Source organism: Peromyscus californicus, unplaced genomic scaffold (genome assembly GCF_007827085.1).
Source record: "Peromyscus californicus insignis strain IS unplaced genomic scaffold, ASM782708v3 Scaffold_12__1_contigs__length_115047231, whole genome shotgun sequence".
Classification (NCBI taxonomy): Eukaryota; Metazoa; Chordata; class Mammalia; order Rodentia; family Cricetidae; genus Peromyscus; species Peromyscus californicus.
The window spans coordinates 40739211-40765236 of NW_026294413.1; positions in this window are offsets into that span (position 1 = coordinate 40739211).

Below are 26026 nucleotides of genomic sequence, written 5' to 3' on the forward strand. Positions count from 1 at the left end.
TTTCATGTAAATTAGAAATTTCACAAGTGGTTAATAAGTGTTTCCTACACTTAAATGTTTTCAGTTTTACCACCCTGCGTCACCAAGAAAACCCTCTAGGACCCACAATGAATATCTGAAACCACAGAAAATCCTAAATCTTGTATATGCTAAGTTTTTAACAATACTTACTCTCCATTATTAAAATGTAGTCAAAAAAATTAGGTCAAGCTGTACTTATGAACTCCATTGGCTCTCGTTGCTTGTACAGACAAGCAGAAGATTAAACTGTTCATAATTATGTCATAAATTATTTAGAGGCTCATTCAGTCTACCCTTAGCAGAGGGGCTCTGACAGTAGATGACCACTTGGGGAAAGAAAGTGAAATTTTTTTCTTTTTTTTTCTTTTATAATTAATTTAATTTTATGTATCAGCCATGGATTCCCCTGTCCTCCCTCCTCCCACTCCCCTTCCCCCAATCCACCCCTCATCCCCACCTCCTCCAAGGCAAGGACTTCCCTGTAGATTCAGCTCAGCCTGGTAGATTCAGTTGAGGCAGGTCCAGTCCCCTCCTCCCTACACCAAGGCTGAGCAAAGTGTCTCAGCATAGGCCCTAGGTTCCAAAAAGCCAGCCCATGCACTAAAGTCAGGTCCCAGTCCTACTGCCTGGGGGCCTACTAAATAGTTCAAGCTAATTGACTGTCTCACTTGTCCAGAGGGATTGATCCAGTTCAATGGAGGTTCCTCAGCTATTGGTTCATAGTTTTTCCGCTTGTTTGGCTATTTTTCCCTGTGCTTTTTCCAATCATGGTCTCAATATTTCTTGCTTATATAATTCCTCCTCTCTCTTGCCGATTAGACTCCTAGTGCTCTACCTGGGGCCTGGTTGTAGATCTCAGGATCCAGTTCCCTCAGTCACTGGATGAGATTTCTAGCATGAGAGTTAGGGTGTTCGGCCATCCTATCACCAGAGTAGGTCAGTTTGGGCTTTCTCTCCACCATTGCCAGTAGTCTATTGTTGAGGTATCTTTGTGGATTTCTGTGGACCTCTCTAGCACTTTGTTTCTTCCTAGTCCCAAGGGGCCTTCATTTATCGTGGTCTCTTTTTCCTTGTTCTCCCTCTCTGTTCTTGAATCAGCTGGGATCTCCCACTCCCTTAAGCTCTTTTTCCTCCTACCCTTGCCCTTCATTACTCCCCCTACATCCAGTTTGCTCATGTAGATCTCATCCATTTCTCTGTATTTGGGTGAACCCTGTGTCTTTCTTAGGGTCCTCTTTACTAGGTAGTCTCCCTGGAGTTGTGAATAGCAGTATAGTCATCTTTTGCTATACATCTAGTATCCTCCTATGAGTGAGTACATACCATGTTTGTCTTTCTGAGTCTGGGTTACCTCACTCAGGATGATTTTTTTCTAGATCCATCCATTTGCCTGCAAACCTCATGATGTCATTGTTTTTCTCTGCTGAGTAGTACTCCATTGTGTATATGTACCACATTTTATTTATTCATTCTTCAGTTGAAGGGCATCTAGGTTGTTTCCAGGTTCTGACTATTACAAACAATGCTGATATGAACATAGCTGAGCCTGTGCCCTTGTGGTATGATTGAACATTCCTTGGGTATATGCCCAAGAGTGGTATAGCTGGATCTTGGGGTAGATTGGTTCCCAATTTTCTAAGAAAGCAACATATTGATTTCCAAAGTGGCTGTACAAGCTTGCATTCCCACCAACAGTGGAGGAGAGTTCCCCTTGCTCCACATCCTCTCCAGTGTAAGGAGTCTTCAATGTTTTTGATCTTAGCCATTCTGACAGGCATAAGGTGGTATCTCAGAGTCATTTTGACTTGCATTTCCCTGATGACTAGGGATATTGAGCAATTCCTTAAATGTCTTTCAGCCATTTGAGTTTCCTCTGTTGAGAATTCTCTGTTTAGTTCTATAGCCCATTTCTTAATTGGACTGTTGGGCATTTTGATGTCTAATTTCTTGAGTTCTTTATATATTCTGGACATCAGCCCTCTGTCAGATGTGGGGTTGGTGAAGATCTTTTCCCATTCTGTAGGCTGTCGCTTTGTCTTATTGAATCGGTCCTTTGCTCTACAAAAGCTTCTCAATTTCAAGAGGTCCCATTGATTGATTGTTTCTCTCAGTGTCTGTGCTACTGGTGTTATATTTAGGAAGTGATCTCTGGTGCCAATGTGTTCAAGACTACTTCCTACTTTCTCTTCTATCAGGTTCAGAGTAACTGGATTTATGTTGAGGTCTTTGATCCACTTGGACTTACATTTTGTGCACAGTGACAGATGTGGATCTATTTGCAGCCTTCTACATGTTGATATCCAGTTATGCCAGCACCATTTGTGGAAGATGATTTCTTTTTTCCATTGTACAGTTTTGGCTTCTTTGTCAAAAATTTTATGTTCATAGGTGTGCAGATTAATGTCAGGGTCTTCAATTCGATTCCATTGGTCCACATGTTGGCTTTTATGCCAGTACCAAGCTGTTTTTATTACTGTAGATCTATAGTAGAGCTTGAAGACAGGGATTGTGATGCCTCCAGTGGTTGTTTTATTGTACAAGATTCTTTTGGCTATCCTGTCTTTTTTGTTGGTGTTGTTTTTCCATATGAAGTTGAGTATTGTTCTTTCCAGGTCTGTGAAGAATTGTGTTGGTATTTTGATGGGGATTGCATTGAATCTGTAGATTGCTTTGGGTAAGATTGCCATTTTTACTATGTTAATCCTGCCTATCCATGAGCATGGGAGATCTTTCCATTTTCTGACATCTTCAATTTCTCTTTTTAGCGACTTAAATTTCTTGTTATACAGGTCCTTCACTAGCTTAGTTAGAGTTTCCCCAAAGTATTTTATATCATTTATGGCTATTGTAAAGGGATGTATCTCTGATTTTCTTCTCAGCCTCTTTGTCAATTGTATATAGGAGGGCTACTGATTTTTTTGAGTTAATCTTGTAACCTGTTTTTTGAGGAAAGTGTCCCTTAATAGGTTTTCCATGCTCCAGTAGATGACCCTATGTGGTCATATGAAGAACAGTGGTTGAAGGAATCAATGAGTTTGAAAAGAGGAAGTGAAATTAAAATAGAGCCACTTGGTATCTGGAAGTACAGGGAGGATATGATGAAAATATACTACATACATGTATATGATTCAAAATAATAAAAATTAGGAGCAACAGATACTAACTATATAAAATAGAATTGTTAAGAATATATTAACACAAAGAATGTTGTCATTACTATGTTTCAGATTTGGCTTCATTATTCAGTAAAATGAAAGTTGCTTGAATATAGATATTGAATTACCAAAGGAATTGATCTGAATATTATCTGGGGTACTGAGTGACTAAGAGACAATCATAGGTGAAACCTTCATAATCTCTATAGTGCATGATTTATTTCAAAGACAGGGCAGGGCAGGAGAATAATAACAGAGGATTCTACAACACTTTTTACAATTGTGGGAAAATTAAAACTTACACATTATAATTTCTAGAATTTTCCACTAAATATTTTCTGGCAACCATTGACTATCTGTAACAGAAAGTGCATGGAGAAGTGAAGAGCACTACTGATGAAATAACCTTGAAATCTGGGGGCTTTACATGAACTCAGAATGCAATATTTTATTCTAAATCTGCATTTAATATTTTTTTAAAAGTCAGGTTTCATAAGATCATATACAAGCATTATGTTTTAAAAAACAAAATTTTAGAAATTCACATTTTAATATTTATAATATGAAGAAATATTTTAGCTTTTAGTCATTCATAGGAAAAAATAAATAAACAAATTAAAGAAGAATAAATAAGAAAACAAAGCATATTTTAGTATGTAAGAAAATGCAAAGAAACAAAGTATTCTTGAGAAAATAATCCAAATAACTAAAAAATCAACAACTAAAATTATCAATATTCAGTCATGCTTTCTTTAACACTTTCATAAGATACAAGGAATTTTAGTTTATGAATTGTTTTGAAATTCATGATGATTGAAATTTCCCATTTTATCCATTAAAAACAACCCAAAGACCTAGGAAAGACTCAAGAAGAATCCCATACCATTCTACTGAAGCAAACTTTATTTCTAAGTCAATAGCTAGTGTAGTTTAACGTGTTTACTCTAACTAAGACATCATAATATCAGATTTGTACCATCTGCTCTGTTTGTGGAGTTACTTGGAAATAATACAGAGAAATTAAATAACATGGCTTTGTCTCTGCTAAGATTTGTCACTCTGTAAACAGTTTCCTACCACTTCCTACAACCCACCCTGATGCTTGACAGCCAGATACAGTTTGTCTCAACTTTGGAATGCTGCTTTCTATTTTCCAACACATTTCTAAGAGATATTATTTTGTCCCATTGCTGAAAAATAAAGAATAATTATATTGACATATGAACACTGAATTTCTAAATATTTATGATAGTTATCCTCAGAAATAGAGAATATATGCATCTATAAATTAATCACAGCTATGTATAATTTAAAAAGATATAATTAAGAGCCAAACATTAAAGCATTTATTTAAATTTAACACTGTTTCATTTTAACATTTTACTAACTTTTCAAGCGCATATTAATATGCACTGTAGTAGTTGTATCTTATAGTTTGACCATATCCTTAATTTACAATACACAGTTCTACTTGCTTCTTTGATACACAGCATTACATAGGCTCAGATAGACTTTATTGATATTTACAATTCTTAATCTATATCTATCTATAAATATATATGTATATGTAATGTATATTGCTAAACAAAGTTATTTTGATTCATCAGTAATTAGGGATAGCATGGAGACTAACTACATTTCATTTATTGCCTACATATTTTTAATAATTCTGAAATTGTAAATTCAAACTTCTCAATTCATTCTAGTGTTCTAGGTTTGTCCTCAGCGTTAATTGCTTTTCTATCTACATGTACTAATATGATACTTTGACTTTTCTTTATATATTGTTCAAATATTTAAGTATATTATTATATTTGCTAAATGTAAACACAATAAATGCTGCAATGTTTGTAATTTGTGATATGATCAGAGTGCCGGGGAAGGTGGACTTTCATTCATATCAATGAAATATATTGGTCATGATTGATAATTATTAAAAGTTGATGGTTATATTCTTGGAAACTTTTTTTCTCTTTTTTAATGGTTGGTATTTCTTATTGGAATACATAAAAAAAGTTTAAGGACATGTCAGTGCAAATATATAAATGCTTTTTGCTCAGTGTCTTTTTCTTTATTAAAATGTGCAGATGGAATTAGGATGTTTTGTGCTTCAGGCCTTTTCTCATTTTCCCTATTGACTCAATATGTGCAGTCACTTGGTGTTCTGGGCCACTTGTACTGTAACTAGTGTAACCTCCCAGAATTGAAAATTTGCTTATTATAATTTTCTGCCCCTTCCAATGGAAAACATGACAAAATTCTTTATATAATATATGAAACTGTGAAAATATTCAACCATAAAATTAAAAATAAAAATGAAAAGAAACATGAACATTAGAACAAAACAAAACCTAGATTCATGTAGTGAGCTTTTTCATACATATTCACATTTTACACATGAAACAAGATATGAAAATATTTCATGTTTTATCTATAAAATAAGAACTTGTTTATATGTGTACTGTTTGCTTCCTAGCAATGCATACATTGTACAAAGCAAATAAATTACTTTATTTTTATACACCTTAAGTGTACTGGGGACATAACCAGTGTACCTGCTTCAACAAATGCAACTTAATTGTGACATTTGATAATAATTAGATGCTTCAAGTAGATGAGAACATTTGATAAGAAAACAGAGAACAGAACAGTGAAAATTCCCACAAGTAAAAAGTCCTCATTTCAAAACCATGTTTCATCCTATTGAACTACACTATCTGTTTAGAGAAGGAGTTTATTACGTAGATAAATTCAGTGGCAAAAGCACTAAGCAAGAGAGCAGCATGTCTGCTGGGGGGAGGGTGACAACAAATTTCTAAGAAAGGAAAGGTTATACAACCATGGAGTCTAAAACAAGGACAGTGCTTTAACAAGCAAAATTATACAAGAAAGCTGTGGGAGATGAGGTACAGTGTAGCATGAATCTTAAAAGGTCTTATTAACAAAAACAAACCTGGAGCTGGGTATTGGAGTGAATTCTGGAAGATCAGAGAAGCAGAACAAGCCACAGCTTCCTCACCTTGCCAATTGTTCAGCTGAGCCTGTTTCCTCAGACTGGAAGCTTCTGTGTCCTCATCCAAATGGATCTCAGCTAAACTGCTGCTAAAAGCCTAAAAGCTTAACCAGCTCTAGTTCCTTGTCCTCACATCTTAAATATCTTTCTGCTTCCTGCCATCACTTCCTGGGATTAAAGGCTCTTGTTACCACTGACTGTTTCCACCATGGCCTTGAACTCACAGAGATCCAAAAGGATCTCTGCCTCTGGAATGCGAGGATTAAAGGCGTGTGTGCCACCATTTTCTGGCCTCTATGTCTATCTAGTGGCTGTTCTGTTCATTGAACCCAGATAAGTTTATTAGGATGCAAAATATATTGGGGTCACAATATATCACCACAGTACAGATTCCCCCAAGGACTTTTGTTTGTTTGTTTGTTTTTCAAGACAGAGTTTCTCTGTGTAGCTTTGGAGCCTGTCCTGGAACTCACTTTGTAGAACAGGCAGACCTCAAACTCACAGATGTCTGCCTGCCTCTGCCCCCGAGGGCTGGGAATAAAGGTGTATGCCACCACTATGGGCATTAATTTACTGTGAGAATAAAAATTCTTATTCTGATTCCAATGGAAAGTATTTGAAAGGCTTTAGTATAGAATTTGTCTTGTGTCTATGTAACTCTGCATAGCTTTCTTTATTTCTTTTTCTCTTCCTTCCTTTATTTATTTATTTTTATTTCTTCTTTTTTTATTACTCTTATCTTATATATTGCCTCCTGACTGCAACTCACCCTTCCCTCCTCCTCCCAGTCCCTTCCCTCCACTTCATTTCTCTCCCAGATCTACTCCTTCTCCTGCACTCCACTTCAGAAAAGAGCAGGAATCCCAGGTATATCAAGTGAACACAGAATAACAAATACAATAAGACTATGCACAAATATTCATAGAAACACTGGGCAGAGTAACCCTATAAGAGAAAAAGGGTACCAAGAGCAGATGAAAAAGTCAGAGAAACCGACCCCTCCTTCACTGTTAGTATTTCCATAAGAACACCAAGCTACACAACCATAGTATATATGCAGAAGAACTAGGTCAGACCCATACAGGCTCTCTGATTGTTGCTTCAGTCTCTGTCAGCCCCTGTGAACCCTGTTTAATTAATTCTATGGCCTGTGTTCTTGTCATGTCCTCAAACCCTCTAGCTTCTACAGTCTTTTTTCCTCATCTTCTGCAGGGTTAATGTTTGGCTATGGGTCTCTGCATCTGCTTCCATCAGTTTCTGGATGAAGCTTCTCTGGTGAGGACTGTGCTAAACTCTGATCTATGAATATAGAAAACTATCATTAAGAATCATTTCCTTAGCTTTTTTATTTATTTATTTATTTATTTATTTATTTATTTTTGTCAGTCATATTTGGTTCTATCCTAGGTCTTGTGGGTTCTCCAGTCTCCGGTTCCTGAATATCCAAGCAGTGTAATGCATGGGCTCCCTCTCAGTGCCATGGGCCTCAAGTTGGACAAGTCACTGGTTGTCTACTCCCAAAAGTTCTGCACCACCCTTATCCCAGCACATCTTGCATGCAGGACAATGCACTCACTAGCGATGTAGACCAATGTGCGTTCACACTACAGACTTGACTCCATCTCATCTATGTGAGAAAAGTGCTTCATCAAGTGAATAACAGGATGGTGTTTCCCACAATACCAAGATGACAAAGAAAGGGTATTAAGTAGGAAAGATGAATGAGTCTTGTGCACAATAAAATAAAGTTGTGTACACACAAAGATAAACATTTCTTAGTGCTGTGGGATGTTCTGTATGATAAATGTGTTGCTCTGATTGGTTAATAAATAAAACACTGGTTGGTCAGTAGCCAGGCAAGAAGTATAGGCAGGACAAGGAGAGAAGAGAATTCTGGGAAGTGGAAGGCTGAGTGAGAGAGATGCTGCCAGCTGCTGTGATGAAAATTGAGATGTAAGGTACCAGTAAGCCACGAGCCAGGTGGCAACTTATAGACTAATAGATATGGGTTAATTTAAGATATAAGAATGGCTAGCAAGAAGCCTGAGCCATTAGGCCAAATAGTTTAAATAAAATAAGCATCTGTGTGTTTATTTTATAAATGGGCTCCGGGACTACCAGGGCTTGGCAGGACAGGGAGAGAAGCTCTCCAGCTACAAACTTAGAATGGACTATTCATAAGAAGCCAGAAAGAGGAGGGCTGAGTGGCTAGTTTGGTGAAGGATCTGCATATACATACATCATTTCATAGAGTTCTGACCTCTGAAAAAACATCATTGCTACATGAATTAAAATAACTGTTTTATCTCTTAAAAATAAACTGTCTTAAAAAGAAGGTGTTCTTCAAATTACGTGGCTATATATTTGTAACAATGTAGCCTGAAGAACACAGGAGAATTTTGCAATAAGAAGTTGTCAATTTGGGCTACAGCCCTTAAGTACTTGCTTAAATTATAAAATTATGTGTATGAGTTCTGTTCTGAAATGCATTTCAAAAGAGTCGATCATTTTCTTACAGCAGTTTCAGAATAATGGTATATATTGAGAATTTCTTTGACAAAAGTCTCTTTGTTTTTATACTTCAAATTAATAAAGCACAAAGTAAAGATAGATCAATTTCAATGTGTTTTGATTTTGAGAATATAATTGGTTGCATGAATATATTTAAGTGAACTCATAAAGCCATTAAAAACTGTATAAACTTATGTGTTACTGAAACATCCATAAAATATGATAAACTGAAATGCTATATGGTATTAACAAAGAGGATAAATGTTTCATCAAGATGTAAGTCTATGGTTTATTCCAGAAAAAAAAAAATACAACAGAATGTGAGTGGCTACAAAGGTAATCACACAGGCACCCTGATGGAAATTGTGTAAGTACATTGTAAACATTCAACAATAGGACTAGACAGATGGTTCATTGGTTAAGAGTATGTATTGTTCACAAATGACTGTAACTCCAGTTCCAGATGATTCACCTTCCTCCCCTGGCATTCATAACACTACACTCATGTGCACACCACCCCCTTACATATTACAGATATACACAAAAGCAAATATATAATATTAATAACAATAATTAATTCAGTAATTCTTAATTATAAACTTAGATATTGGTAAACTATTTGGTATGATCAATTAATTTCAAAGTTTATGGCTATAATGTAGATCTATAATATATATCTCTCGCCAAAAAAATGTATTTGTCAAATATATTAAGTCAATAAAGAAAACAGCCATACAGAAAGATAAAATAAATGAAATATATTTATTTTAACTCCTTAAATGGAAAATTTTAATGTGCTCTTTTAAATGTATTGAAATGTTTTACAATTAGACATGATTAAATGAAAGGCAGAGACAATGTCTGTGATGACTATAAAAAGAATAAGATTTAGTTCCCCAATCAAGTATGTAGCTTTTTCAAAACCCAAATAGTAGTAACTATCATGGGACAAGTAACTATATTATTTTTTAGCTCAATTCCTGAAAGGCATAGAAAAGACCGAGTAAGCGACCTAAGATGATTATATACACAAGTGTGTTTATAAATTCCCGGTGCTATTCTAATTATATATATATATATATATATATATATATATATATATATATATATATATATATATATTATATGATCTCAGAGAACAACAATTAAAAATTACCACAAGGATTATTATATGATTATTTTTTATTTATTTTAACCTCCAAAATAATTCATTGTAATTTTATCTGAAGCAACATAATATAATAATTCATTATTATTTCAGAGAACTTGAATGTATTTCTTTGTGATATACCAATTGAAGTCTAAATTTAAGTATAATTTAGTATTATATTTGCTTTGTAACTAAAAATAATAATCATGCAGGCACATTGATGTAAATGCAAAAGAATTTTCTTGAAGTCGAAAAGCTTTTTAAAGTACTCTCTTCATCAGGCTCTATCCATACTATGTTCTGGTTTGGAAATCAGGATATCTATCTTTATTTCTCCTACAACTTAGATATATGAATTATTGATTACTTTAAGAGAATTGACTAAATAACATACACTAACATGACTTATTGTCAATAGAGATGCCAGAAAATTTCTTCTACAAAAGAAAAATACCTTGGGATAAAATTCAGTAAGAAATATATATTGAGCCTTTCAATAACAAAAACACTTTCAGAGACAGTACATAGTGTCTTATGGAAAAATCAAAGGTGTATATTTTAATATCTTATTTTTATTAAAGCATTGATTTTATGGATTAAAATCTAATACATACTTCCAGTTGTCAAGTTATATTGAAAGCTAAAATAAAATGCATAGTAATCTTTCTTCCTTGTCATATATATTTTCTATTTTTTTTATTTAAAATGTGAAACATAACAGACAGATATATGCATTCAGTGAAAGCATTGTTGAATCTAAAATTGAATATCGGTATTTATTGAGTTCATGTCATGTTTCACTTGAAATAATGAACATAATGAGGAATCTTAGTGTTTTCATTTCTTGTCTCAATGTATTACACATTGCACATGAATGCTTGCTAATATTATTACCATATTGCACATTTGTGTTGTGAAAATCACTTGGATTTTCTTTATTCAAAATAAATTAAATTGGATTTTCTACATTAAAGGGACAATACATTTTTTATGACCAAAATAAAATGAAGACATATATGAAACTCTACAAATAAAAAACCAAAAGACAGTGGTCCCTAAGGGAGACAAAGGAACATTTTAACAGCCCTGCTAATTTCCAGGCTTCGGATCAAAGAGCACTTTCTAGACTGTCTGCAGGAGTAACAGTGGATCCTGAGCTGAGTAGATGGAACAAGGACGGGAGTCTCATGTGTGTTACAAAACACAACATGACACCACAAGAGGAGAGTTACATGACAGAGGAGGCTGTGGAATTGTGAGACAGTTACCGCTCAAGTATTCAGCAGAACGATCATCAATAAATGAATGGAAGAAGAGTATGTAATGACAAGAGGTTTAGCAAATTTAAAAAAAAAAAACAGAAGAAGCAATGTTTTAAGATCCCAAAGAATACATAACAGGGTGTATCACCATCAGTGACACAAAAATCCTCATAGGTAATTGGGCATTTCAGAACACTACTTAGACAAAATGATGGACTGAGATTGAGATTCAGAATAATGAACTATGAAGCATTTTTTTTTCACCAGAGCTTACTTTTCCCAAAAAGGTATTTGGCGTTTTCCAAATGATTTCTACATCTTGAAACTCAATTGCTCTGATAGGTAGAAGCTAGAATGTTATATTTTCAGTCTTTCAAGTAGCCCAGACTCACGCAATCAAGCGCTGTGCAGATAAAAGTGTCAACAGCAGTATGCATTAGAAGCCCTGCCCCAGACTAAACACTACTAATTTCCTATCAGCCATATCATAACAGAGACTGAGGAAATCGCATTTCTAAATAATGAACTAGCCTTCTGAAACAAAGACCTAGGACATTTATGAAAAATTCTACAATCATCAATATTAACCCTCAATAATCACATTGTATGTGCTCAATTATTATGAAATTTCTTTCCTTACTAGCATAAACCATAATCTACTTGTTTAAAATGTATTAAATGCAGTGAGTGGAAAACTGTTAGGTGCAGAGGAACAATGGCCAAGGCAACAGTATCTTTCTACCAGGAAATTATTCAAGTAAGAACACTGGAGAATAAAAAAGTGACAATGGAATTCTACATATAATGAAGTATCATTCAAAACCAAGGAGAAATAAAGACATTTTCAGACTCAGGAATTTGATTTTATCATAAGTAAAGGTTCTATCTGGCTCTACAAAAAAGTCCTGTTTACAATATTACAGTTTTGAGACAGGAATTATGAAGCTGTGTTACTGTGGGAATGTTCCTAGTCCTGTCAAGACAGTGGTGTAACACCATTTCTTGAGAGAGTTATAGTCAAGAACTGAGATATTCATAACACAGTATAGCCTCTTTACTAGTTCTTGAACCACCTCTTAGAATTCTCTTTAATAGGAGCCTTGGAAAGAATTCCATACAAAAAGATCCTTCGCTTTTACTCAATAACCTTTAGTCTCAGTCCTTGCTCTTCTTCAAAGATCAGGTTATTTAGTCTAAAGTACCTTTTGTTTCTCACTTCCATGGAGTGGGCCCCTTCCACACCTAGCATCAGCCATTGGGTAAAATCAAACACGAGAGGATCGACAACTTCCTTTTATATCTTCTAAAATTTTGGACACTCCATGATTTTCTGATAGGTCTTAAAAGGCAACCCACTGTGCTCAAACTTTCAACCATGTATCTCATTCAATCACACAGTTGAAAATAATGTGAATGTTGTAATTTCCTGTAGCAGAAATTCTTGTGGTTAGAAAGTTTAGCCTGTAAGTTTGACATTATATGTTTTCTGCTAAACAAATATCAATGATTTTCTTTTTTATTAAGACCTCTAAAATACAATTAATATATCCATTAAATTATTTTTCTCATAATGTTACTCCATACTCACACATTTTTTATAGCACAATTATTGCCTATTTTGTCACACAGTGTGCTATGTTATGCACATTTTCTTAATTAAACATTTATTAATTAATACCTAGAATCTTCTCAAATATTTCATCATTTACATAATTATTACTTGTCCTTAATGCCTAACTGTAGGCTTCACTTGTTCTTGAAGTCATGGGTTAATATATTTTCTTTATTTTATTGCGTACTCATCCATGCCAGAATTGACTGTCAAGATAGCAGTCAGCATGGAAACTTTGCTAAAAGTTTTCTCTATCTTTTTATCTTAGAATTACAGGCCATTATGGCACATTTGGATCTATTTTAAACCCACGTTATCAATAACTATCTCTAACAATAGTTTAGTTATCTGATATAAATAAGTTATTTCTGGCATTTTAGTATTATAGTTGAGTAGTAGATAAATATACTTCAAATGAAAAATATATTTCAGCATCAAAAATGTTATTGCATTATGTACTTCAAATATTGTAATTGGTGACTGAGAACTCATATGTGAAAAAAATCTCTATGAGAATTTGTTGATAACGTCAAAAATACACCTCACTTCATTTGGATACATCATGTTATATTGATTGGTCAATGATAATACTGATTTTTTTTTAATTTAAGCTAATAAAGGATGAGCAATTTGTTTCTGAGGTGTGCCTTGGGTTTCTTATTAGTTAAAGGAGACACAATGTACCTTATAATCTTAGAAAATTTTACTACAAAATATGTTGTACATACATAGCAACAACCTATACACTGTGAATAAAGTGTGCTTTTAAGTAATTATTTTTCAACTTTAATGCTTGCTACCTATGGATGAATGCACAGAAACCCAGAAAGTAGGAAATGTCTGGCTTATTTTTCAATAATTTTGTGCCTTGAGTTTGGGGCTTGGTAACAGATCAGGGTGTCAGATGAGAAGTGACTAAACAAAAATTAAATACTATAAAAACCAAACAACACAACACAAAATTATGGAAGTGCTTTTTTGGCAGAAAATAGCACTTAATTTAATGTTCTATTTATGGTGATGTGAATTTGCATTTGGATTAGAGGGAAAACTCAGCCAATGCCCCTGCTCCAGCCTTGCTTATTTAGTTAGTGCTTTAGGTTAAGCTCATTAACTTCTCCATAGCCTCCTTCTCTCGATTGTACAGCGGGAAAAATAATGTCAATTCCATTTTTCCTGGATTTTGTTATACTGTATGTTCTACACATGCTTATAAAACATAAAACACTCATTTTCCTATGTCTTTATGGTCCAAGTACTTAGAAGTTGAGGCAGAAAGGGAGTGAAAATACAGTTTGAATATGAAATATCCCTCACAGACACTTGGAGGGCTTGTGGAAACTTTAGGAAATAAGAAATTCAACAGAGAAAAGAGGTCCCAAGTGCCTTCTCCTTGAGTATCTTGTCCATCACTGTTTCTGCCTCTGATTCTTGTGTGCACTCAGGTAAAGAAGCAAGTGTGTCATATGTTCACACTGTCCAAGTGCCTATGGCCGGTTACTCATAGACTAAACCCTCTCAAACCCTAAGTCAAAATAAAATGTTCCTCCTTTTCAGTTGTTTGGTCAGGAATTTCATAAATTAATGTAAAAGATATTAACATATAAATTTCTCAAAATACATACTAAAGTTGCTCAATAAACATTTCATTTATAAAAAAATAAAAAAGTGCAACTCTTAAAATTACAGTTCTAATACACACTAAAATTAAGAGGATAGAGATTACAAAGAAATAATAGTGAATTTATTTTGGGTCTAACTGACTTAGCATAGAAGGAACACATTGACAAGTCAGTAGCCTACAATCACCACAATTCATTCTAAAGTAAAATGCATAAATGTGTAAATAACAGTATACCAATATTTATTATTAGTTATATTGTTTAAGTTTAAGACAGGTCACCAAGTTCACAAGTATTTTGGTGCCTGACAGCTGTTTGCTAGACAGTGGTAACTCAGCTTTTCATCAGATTCAAGCAATAAGTGAACAGATGGTCACACTAAATACTGACCATGATGTTCATAAGTAATTGACACCCTTTCTGGGCAACTCAGCTGGGAAAAGGAGGCCTGAATAAATACCAAGACTGAAATCTTCAAATATTTCAGAAAGAATCTCATGGAATAAGAAATTATCACCAACGTGACTACAGAGAGCTGAAACAGGAATTTTTAGGAGGTAAAGTTTGTTTTAAATAAGAACATAACCAATTCACAAGTTTTGACTATTTGCTTTTCATCTAATTATTTAGAATATTTAGTAGGAATTACTAACAGCAATAATTTTATTAATTTATTTTATTGTTATAACTAAAATAATTTAATGATAAATCTCTAGTTCATTCCAGTTTATAAAGCACTATGTGATCAAGATTGGCCCAGAGTCAGGCTTCAAACCCTGGGATGGTTATAATGTGTCATCAAACTTGACTATAATATATACTGTTTTATTATATTCATCTTGGACAATGAGCATTACAAATTTTCAAAATACTAAAATGTCTTCTTTCCAACTTCTCAGTATCTTCTTAAATATACATTTAATCTTTTAGTCAGCATGGAGTTCCAAGATATCTTTTAACAAGAAAATACTTTGTAACTACCTACAGAACACTAAATCAAATTCAGTACATAAGTCTTCTGTCATAACAATTTTGTATATAACCATTTACCCTGCAAAATATCTTTTTGTTTATTTTCTACTTATTATTTCCCCAAAGCAAAATATTTTTAAGATAACACTACAAGCTATTTATATACAACAAATAAATATGGAATCAAATATCATATATGTTTCTGTATAGGAATGCTTCTTTGCTTACCAACTGAACTATTACATTCAAAAAACTAATCACAATTACTATAATACAGAGAATTTTATTAACATAAAGAAAATTATTTTATCTTTTTGTTTTGTTTTGTTTTGTTTTTAGAGACAGGGTTTCTCTGTATAGCTTTGCACCTTTCCTGGGACTCACTTGGTAGCCCAGGCTGGCCTCGAACTCACAGAGATTCACCTGCCTCTGCCTCCCAAGTGCTGGGATTAAAGGCATGCGCCACCACCGCCCAACCTATTTTATCTTTTAAAATAATAAATATACATATCATAGCTAAAATTGATTACACTTCTAGTAGACACATTTGTTGATCTATTTTATTCATTTGTAATTTTTAATTTATGTAATGTTTTTGAAAGCTTCCTGTAATGAGGCTTTTATGAGACTATTATGATTTAGTTCCTATACATATTCATAATATCTATTATGATTTAATTTATATGCATATTCTTTTGAACTTTGATGTGTTGACTATGTAAAACAATTACATTATCTTAAGTAAATTATGTAAACTAAAAATCTAAGAAATTATTTCTTATATGTATTGATGATATACAAATTATATGTGATATATTATGTATACCTTTGTTTCTATAAGTAAAAAAACAGCATCAAAAACAATTATAAAATTTTACTTTCAGTTATACAGTGTTATGGTGAAGTGTAATTCACCCAAAGTATTTCAACTGGAGCTCAATACAAACTGGACTAGATATTTGATTCAAAAACTTAGATTAACTTAACATTATATTTCAGACTATTAGAAAAGTGTGGCTTCTGATATTGCTAGGACACACCAATCAGTTGTCTGTGACAAAAGTCATCCCTGAAAATATACCTAAATTAACATTATATGGACTCAACAAGTCATATTTGGGAAATAATCGTATATACAAATAGATTTATATGTATGCATATGTGCATGCAATAACAGTTGATGACAAAGAGCCTATGAATTTGAAGGAGTGGGATAAAGAGCCTACCAACACTAACTGAGGAACTAGTGACACTTGATATCTTCTAGAGGAGAGAGAGTATATTGTCTTACATGGTATAACCTCAGGTGAATTGACTCAGTGTATGGTCCCTCACCCATGAGGATATGAGAAGCACAGATTGGACTAGATAGGTTATTAAAAAAAGAAATAGGACTGAAGTTGGATATAAGAGGAATAAGAGGTGAGTGAGGAAAAATATTAATGAAAAAATGTTGTATGCATGTATGAAATTGTGAAATAATCATAGTATTATATTAAAAAGTAAGTTGTCAGGTAATAAATATAATAATTAAAAATCTATTTGGAGCCAACTTTTACAAATAGGACATGATTTGGTTGTGAGCTTAGTCTAACCTTGTCTCAAAAAAAAAACCCAAAAAAGGATATTTTAGATTTAAGTACACTTCTTGTCCCTGTCTTAATTTACAGAAAATAATCTTATACTATGATATAATAAAATACTTGACAGATATTGCTCTTTCACTAGACATTCATAATATATGTAAATGTGATTATTTTATTTGAATGGACAATTTTGAGAAATATATATCTATACAAATATATCAGGAATTATCCAATATGGTTTTAGTTGTCAGGCTCTTGTTCTGATAATGGTGACCTTCTGAAGTATAAGAATAGCATGTCCTCATTTATGAATTCACCCAAGAATGGCTACTTGTATTTCAGAGTGAGGATGTATGATTATAAACTGTCATCTATATACAATGGCTTTCCATGTGATAAGATCATATGATCACTTCATCCAAAAGTTCTCACATATTTCAGGAACTAATGACAATACATATAAGCTAAAATTTATTTCTATTTTAAACACTTCAGGAAATTACACACTGATTTTCCACAGAAAATTACAAACTCTGATTCTTGCAATCAGATCACTGTGTCTGGAAATTAGACCCATCAATTTAATGTCTCAAGTAAACTGATTGGCACATGGTATAAGATCAAAGAGACCACAGGGCAGGGTTTGCATTGTCTCTCAGCTATGGGGGCAGAAATCTCTATAGTTTTTCTTTACTCTTGGTACTGGAATGGTCCCTTATGGATTCAGTAGCTCTTGAGAAAAGATAATTTCTTTTTTAGTATATTTCTTTGGAGAGTGAGCACAAGCTCTGACCCTTATTAAGTCCTCATTAATAGATTATTGGATTTAAAATAAATCCCAGTGTCCAGGGAATCCTGGGTCATTGGGTTATTGATGTATTTATAAGCTCGGCCTCTTCCCATACAGTACAATAACTTCTGAATCTGCAAAATCCCCTGTTATCTCTGTTTTATTTTTAACCATTATGAATATCTCTTAATTTTATTTTTTATTCATTATTAGTGTGATTCTGAATGTATGTATGGGTTAAGTGTGTTTGTGTATATGAGAGTGTATGTGTATGTATGTGTGTATGAGTGTGTGTGTGTGTGTGTGTGTGTGTGTGTGTGTGTTGTGTGTGTGTCTGTATGTGTGTGTGAGGTTGTGCATCCATGGCACATTCATGAAGATTAGAAGAAAAGTTCAGAACCAGTTCCCTAATTGTACTCTGGATTCCAGGAATTCAACTTAGATTGTCTGACTTGAAGAGAAAGCATTTTATTTTTCAGTTTTTGAAATTATAATATAACTACATATTTTTCTCTTCCCTTTCCCTTCACCAAGACACTATCATGTGCTTTTACCTCTTGTTTGCCCACAATATCATTTTTTTTCAATGCCATCTCTGTCTTGAAGCCAGTGGTGTTCCTGCCCCATCTCTAATGTTCCAACTCCAAGACGAAGAGCCTTCAGCCATTCACTAATGATATGCAATCAAATTTATGTTAATGTTATTAAAACAAAATATCCCTTCCTTTTTCCTTAGATCATAACATCCGTTTAATATTTTGATACTTCCCACTGCATGGCAGATATATTAAACCACTTTCATGTTTTAGTTGTGATTTATTTTTCTTTTAATTTTGTAGCATCTTTTTCCATATCTTTCCCTTAAACTCTAAGCAATGTTAAATTTCTTCATGGTGTCTGAAATATACAGTAAAATAAATCAAAAAAGAAATAATACATTATACTACGAATTGTATCTCTTTTCAAAAGGTACATGTTAAAATTAATAAATAATATACTAATAATGACAACTTTTAGGACATTGTAATAGTCTATTTTCAATCACCATAACCCAATACTAGAGAGAGAATCACTTAAAGGAAAGTTGTCTCTCATGATTGCTTAACAATTGATGCCAACATGATATCTGGAGAGGCTTCAATTAAGAAAGGAAACTGAAGCATAATGGGACAGGCTACCTCAGTCCTTTAAAACAACTTTATTATGAGAAATCATCCATCATCTCATTTGACTTTCTAAAATTGTTTTAAGTTAGTGGCTCCAGTGGTCTAATATCCTATCCCAAGCTCCTAATTATTGACACATGGATACAAAAGTGTAATTATTTGTAAATTGATTTGGGGTTAAATAAAACAAATACATGTAAACCTGGCAGAGGTGCTTCCATTACTAGGACTCTGTCCTTGTTCATATAAAAGTATTTTCAGAAAAAGTGCTATACAAAAATTAGTATTTCTGGGTTTGCTCTTCTGTTACTTAATCTATTTGAGCAAACCTATGTGATACCATCTATAAGAAAGAGCCTTCAACTTGAATGTTGTTAACAATTATATAGTGATCATTAGCAGAATATTGCTAGAAAAGTTGGTGGTGAATGTTATTTTATCATATTTCTACCAAGAATGGCAAAGAAGGAAATGGATATTAAACGCAACAGAATCCTTAAAGTAAGAAGAACTATGCCAGTGTCATGTGTTTTGTGAAAAGAAATACCAGGGCATGATTATAATACTCATGCTTTCTCTTAACTCATTATAATAGTATGAAAATGAAATGATTTTAAAAAATGATCAGAATGTAAAGAGATAGGACAGGATATTAGCAGTGTGACTGAGCCAAGATACTCTATGCTCAACCCAGTCACAAATAAAGAATGAAAACAAGCAATAAGTAACTAAGTTTGACAATAGTGACCAAAAGATAATGCTCCCCTTGGACATGATGATGGCAGAAACTCTGTGTGGAACATATGTGGAAGAGGATGGACCCACAGAGACGGCACTGAGAGAAGAGGAAGCATCATGCCTAAAGCACAATATCCATTCAAGGTCAGCTTAGAACCACCAGAAGCTTCTATCTTCCCAAGCAATATAAACAGCTAGACTGCCAAAACCCACATGAATACCATACATATCTTAAGTCTCTTCTAAAGACTAAATGCTATGCTCAAAGGCCAAATTCCTTTCAACTCAGTCTATCACAAAGTTTTAAAGAATAGACAAACTGTTTGTAAATTCTTTGCTAGAATATTAAGCTTACCAGTTAAGTCATCCCCCCACTCCCCAAAACTTTACTTTACTCTGAATTTCTGTCTGCATCACTAGAATTACACATTAAGCTCTACTCAGGACATTTTTGGCCTTCTGTAGTTCACATCTCCAAAATCTTCACATTTCTTCTTCAAATTGACTCTCCAATCATTAGAACCACAAGATTAGATTTATCAATAGCAACAGTCTTACATCTCTAGAACCAGCTTCTGTCCATGTTCCTTTGAGCACTGCTGTAACCTCACTAGTGACAAGAAACAAATCAAAGAAGGCAAGTTTACTTGTCTCGTGATTCCAGAGGGTTTTTTAATTCACAGTAGGAAGGACGGCAACACAGTTACTGTCATGGAGAAGAGCAGAACAGGGGAATTCGGGGTCATTTCGCTCACTCATTCTTTCTTTTTCCCCTCTTTGTTTTATCACAGCCCAAGGTCCCATGGGATGGTATTGTCACAGTCAAAAGTCATCTTAATCACTTAGTAAATTAACTCCGCAATCTTCCTCATTAATACATCTGGAAGTTTTTTCAGTTACCTAGATCATTATAAATACAAGATGACAAAAAAAAAATTAACCACTCTGATATAACTGGTTTGTAATGAATTAAATTATCTAAAATGTTTACAAATAATGAGAGAAAACTATAATATCTACTCACTCAGATATATCAGAAACAATCCATACTTACTAAATATTAAAATACAATGTAATAAATACAAATTTCATGCTTGTATATGAGTAGAAATACTAAAAGATGATTAAAATACCAATTGCTTGTAAGGGCTAGATAAATAACTCAGAGATTAAAAGCATGTACTGCTATTGCAGAGAAGTCAGGTTTATTTCCCTACACTGATTTGGGGTGACTCACACTTGTTTGTTCCTCTACCTCCTAAGGGATCAGATATCTCTGGTCCCTGTGAGCATCTTTACTCATGTCTACATACCTACACATACATACACATACAACAATAAACAATAAATCCTTTAAAAATAATGTATAAATTTAAATTTTACTTTTAAAAATTAACTTACTCATTTTTTAAATACATTGTACCTGAACTAATTTAAAAAAAAATTCAGATGTAAACCTTAGTTGAAAACCAATCAAAAATAAGAAAAATAAGATTAGATATTAGAGGAAAATAGAGGACAGAAATAAAACCCCCAAAATTATTATGAATATGTTGCTATGGAATAGTAAGTATTTCTACTGTTTTTGTCTGAATTAATAGAATTAGTTAAACAGAGGATAATAGCATACCATACATGTTTAATACCATTTCAAGTTGAGTTTTTGAGAATCTATCAGAAAGACTTATAATATTTCATTGACTATCTCTGAATTATTCCATTATATGTCTTCTATGAAGGAATGTACAAGGCATAGTATTATAGTATTATTTGACTCATCAGTTGAGATGTGAGGAAAAAGAATATCAGCCACTTTCACTTAATGTGTTTGCTTAGCAAATGCCAAATCTAGTTTGTCAGCAAAGGTTGGCGTCAACTTGTTAGAGGATTTAAAGATGTTTCACCATCAAGAATAAAGATTAAAAACATAATTAAATAGGAAATAAGGGAAGAAAAGATAAAGTTGAAATACTGTAGTCAATAAATATTACTAAGTTATGTGTGGATTCCCTCAAGCTCATAGATTACATCTATTACAACCCAAAGACTATTATTGCTTGACTGCTTTCTTCTTTTACAGTTGTCTGAAGGCAGGGATGGTCTTGTCTTTTGATCCTTCTTCAATGTAAATAAAAGAATTACAATTTGTTCTTAGTAAAGCTTATTACTTGTTTCACAAAGAATGCAATAAAATTATTTCTAATATCATTCCTATTAAAAATAACTTACTCTAGTGTATCTGAAACAGTTTTAATTCTCCCAGAATAGCTTCAAAGAAGAACCAATAAGACTTGGGTAAGAAAACAACAACAGCAAACAAACAACCCATGGCTAAAACAGTTGCTGTAGATATTTTCTTATCGTTTACTACTGCTCTGGACAGAAAAAGGAGTTATGAAAGAACTCTCCACATCCTACTAATATGGGCTTGCTGTGGAAGCACAGTGAGTCCTTGCCCAAACATCTCAGACTTTATTGAAATCCATTTTCTCATTTCAATATTAATCACAGTAAATAAAAGTCCACTATCAAATATTATCCATATCATGTATAGGAGACTTAGAATAAAATTGATTATTGCACAAGATAGCCCTAAATTGCTGCAATAAGTGATGATCTTCTTGACACTGAATTTTATTACAATTAATTATGGCCATATTTCTGGTTTTCATTCCTCATCTGATATATATTACAAAGTAAATGGTTTATAGATGACAGGCTACATAAAAAAAAATTTTATGTTAGGTAGTTTAAACTCAGTAATCACTCTTTATTATAAAACAAAGAAGAATAATTCTGTTCTCTTCTATGACAGCATATTTATTTTCAGTTAGTATTTTTATATATGCTCTGATAGTTCCAAGCTCCCAATTTTTGTTTTTTGCCACATAAATTCTTGTTGTGTTGATTTTTCTAGTAATGTGCAAAATGTAAGGAATTATATAACCTATGATTTCAGGAATATTTTAATCCAAATTTCAAAATACCTAGATACATATTTTTATTCTAGAACATATTATGCTAATATTCTAAAATTAGCAATATGCTAATATTGCATATGCTAATATGCAATAAAATTCTATATTTCATAGAATTTTAGTGATTTGGTCATATTAAATGGTCAGTAGTCCAATATGCTGAAAGTATGACAAATTTCACTACTTCAGTTCCTCACTGCAAGACTTACTAAATTATGTATTTTAATAAATTATTGGGTAGGATCATCCTTGAAGTTATTGCTGAGTATCTTGTACTAACACAAACCAACTAATTAGGAAGTGTAAAAGTATTATTCCCAGCATGTACTATGGTTTTATGCCAAGGTGCATTTTCCATCATAAAGAGGCGATCTAAAGATACATCCATCAAAAAAAAAAATCCCCATAGAGATATAATTAGCCAAATCCTAGTCTATTGATGTGGTATATGGCTTTGTTGTGATGCCAGCTGTGTCCCAAGATCCTGGGATGAGCTTAATGTTGAAATGACAGATATGAACCTTGCTTCAAATCATTGCAATTTCCCAGAGTAGTTAAAAAAAAAAAAAAAAAGCAAACAATTTGTATTAGGAATGTTTATAAATATTTGGCCAAAGTCAAGTTACAAAATATTCTTTGGAGATCAGAACTACAATCTATAACACATATTACTTAATATTTGCAAGCTTCTTGGTAAATATGCTGATTTAAAATTTATACTACACTGTTGCTAGAGTTTTCCTGCCTGGCCCACAGTCAGGGCAAATCTCTCTCACCCGCCAGTCCCAAGCCGCTCAAACCCGATCAAGTAAACACAGAGACATATTGGTTACAAACTGTATGGCCGTGGCAGGTTTCTTGCTAACTGTTCTTACAGCTTAAATTAATCCATTTCTATTAATCTATACCTTGCCACGTGGCTTGTGGCTTACCGGTACTTTACATCTTCCTTGTCCTGATGGTAGCTAGCAGTGTCTCCCTCACCCAGCTTCCTGTTCTCTCCATTCTCCTCTCTGATAGTGCCGCCTATACTTCCTGCCTGGCCACTGCCAATCAGTGATTTATTCATTGACCAATCAGCAACACATTTGAGGTATAGACCATCCCACATCACTTCCCCTTTTCTTTTCTTAAAAAGGAAGGTTTTAACCTTTATACATCTCCAAAGTCAGCTTGGTATATTTGGGAATTTGGGCGTAGCTTCTCTTACTACTTCCTGCTGGAGGGGGGCACTGTATCTTCTGGGGAAACAAAGAAATTTTTAGGATCATGGAGTAGTCCATGAGGCTGTATCATCTGAGCCAGTTGTCTTGAAACGGTTCTGGATGTTGGATCATCTGGGCCATGGTGTCATCAGAGACCTTTCAGGGGGTCTTGGCTGGTCAAACCTGATGTATCTTACTCTGGAACAAATCCATAGCCTCTTGCTTTCTGTGGAAACAAAAGAGACTCTTTTCTAAAGCAACATATCCTTACATCCAAATTTTGAAGTCAAAGTATCTTTGAAATATACATACTGGTTTAACTCAGCTTCCTTTACAATCAAATATCTCTCTGTAGTTAAGAATCCCAAAGACAACATAATCCAGACTCTCTGTGTAATAGTCATCTCTACATGGCTTATTTTTTATATTAATTTTACTGTCTCTTTAAAGACTTTATTTTTTAAAACCATGTATTTGTTTCTATACTGTATATATCACCTTTTTTTGGTCTCTTTCAAGCCTACGTATATTTTACACACATTTTAAACTATTACATCTGAATCTGTCTTATTGTGAATCTATTGCTTTAAGCTGCAGCAGCTGTGGCTGCTGGCTCTGCCCACCTCAGCTTCCCAACATGGCGTGGTACTTTACCACCAGCTCTGGGAGCTATTGTGGGTCTATGCTTTTATCCAAGCAGCGTGTAGCCCAGAAACCTCTTTTTTTGTTTTGTACTAGCATAGGCTAAATCCACAACGTAGCTTAATGTGCCACTTGCAGAGGCCTCATTCCCGCCATACTGCAGGTCGAGCGCGCACGCTAGGAACCCACCAGTAGCTCAAACCAGCAGCTGCCGCTCATTTGAGAGAGACAATTAGGAAGCTGTTTTTAGCTCCGTTTTAGAATCTTTTTTCTCAGGTTTTAGGTGGAAACTCTTGCCACCACGTTGGACGCCATTTGTTGCTAGAGTTTTCCTGCCTGGCCCACAGTCAGGGCAAATCTCTCTCACCCGCCAGTCCCAAGCCGCTCAAACCCGATCAAGTAAACACAGAGACTTATATTGGTTACAAACTGTATGGCCGAGGCAGGCTTCTTGCTAACTGTTCTTACAGCTTAAATTAATCCATTTCTATTAATCTATACCTTGCCACGTGGCTCGTGGCTTACCGGTACTTTACATCTTCCTTGTCCTGATGGCGGCTGGCAGTGTCTCCCTCACCCAGCTTCCTGTTCTCTCCATGCTCCTCTCTGTTAGTCCCGCCTATACTTCCTGCCTGGCCACTGCCAATCAGTGATTTATTCATTGACCAATCAGCAACACATTTGACATATAGACCATCCCACATCACTACACTGTGAAATATTCATTGATAATTATTAAATTATTAATTAAAATACTAAATGGTTTTTGGATGAGATAATATTTATAAAATATAAATATATATGTTTAAATTTACTCTTATAAAGACTATGTTGTAACTAACTGACATTCTGAAATATTTTATCAGTCTTAAAGGAAGTATGACACTCATATGTCAATACTCCCTAATCACACATCTTCCTAACAGTTTTTGACTGATATTTGGCTCTTATCCCCATAATCTTACTTCAGCTTTATCATATAAAGATAATATGATAAAATATGATATTTAATCAAATCTGTCCTTTGAAAAGTGGTTTTATGGCTGGAGAGATGGCTCAGCAGTTAAGAACACTGGCTGCTCTTCCAGAGGTCCTGAGTTCAATTCCCAGCAACCACATGGTGACTCACAACCATCTGTAATGAGATCTGACATGCAGGCAGAACACTGTATACATAATAAATAAATAAATCTTAAAAAAAAAGAAAAGTGGTTTTGAATTTCATCCACATTAGGACAAGTACTGTTGCACCTGGAGTAATCTCCATCTCCTGCCCAGGCCTGAAGCCACTCAGACCCAAATAAACATACATAGACTTATATTATTCATAAACTGTATGGCCATGGCAGGCTTCTTGCTATCTAGTTCTTATATCTTAACTTAACCAATTTCTATTACTCTATAAGTTGCCTTGTAACTTGTGGCTTACCAGTACTTTACATCTTATTTCTTATGATGGTGGCAGCTAGCAGCATCTCCTGACTCAGTCTTCCACTTCCCAGAATTATCCTCTCTGTTTATCCCACCTATACTATACTTCCTGCCTGGCTACTGGCCAATCAGCATTTTATTTATCAATCAATCAGAGAAACACAGTCACAGC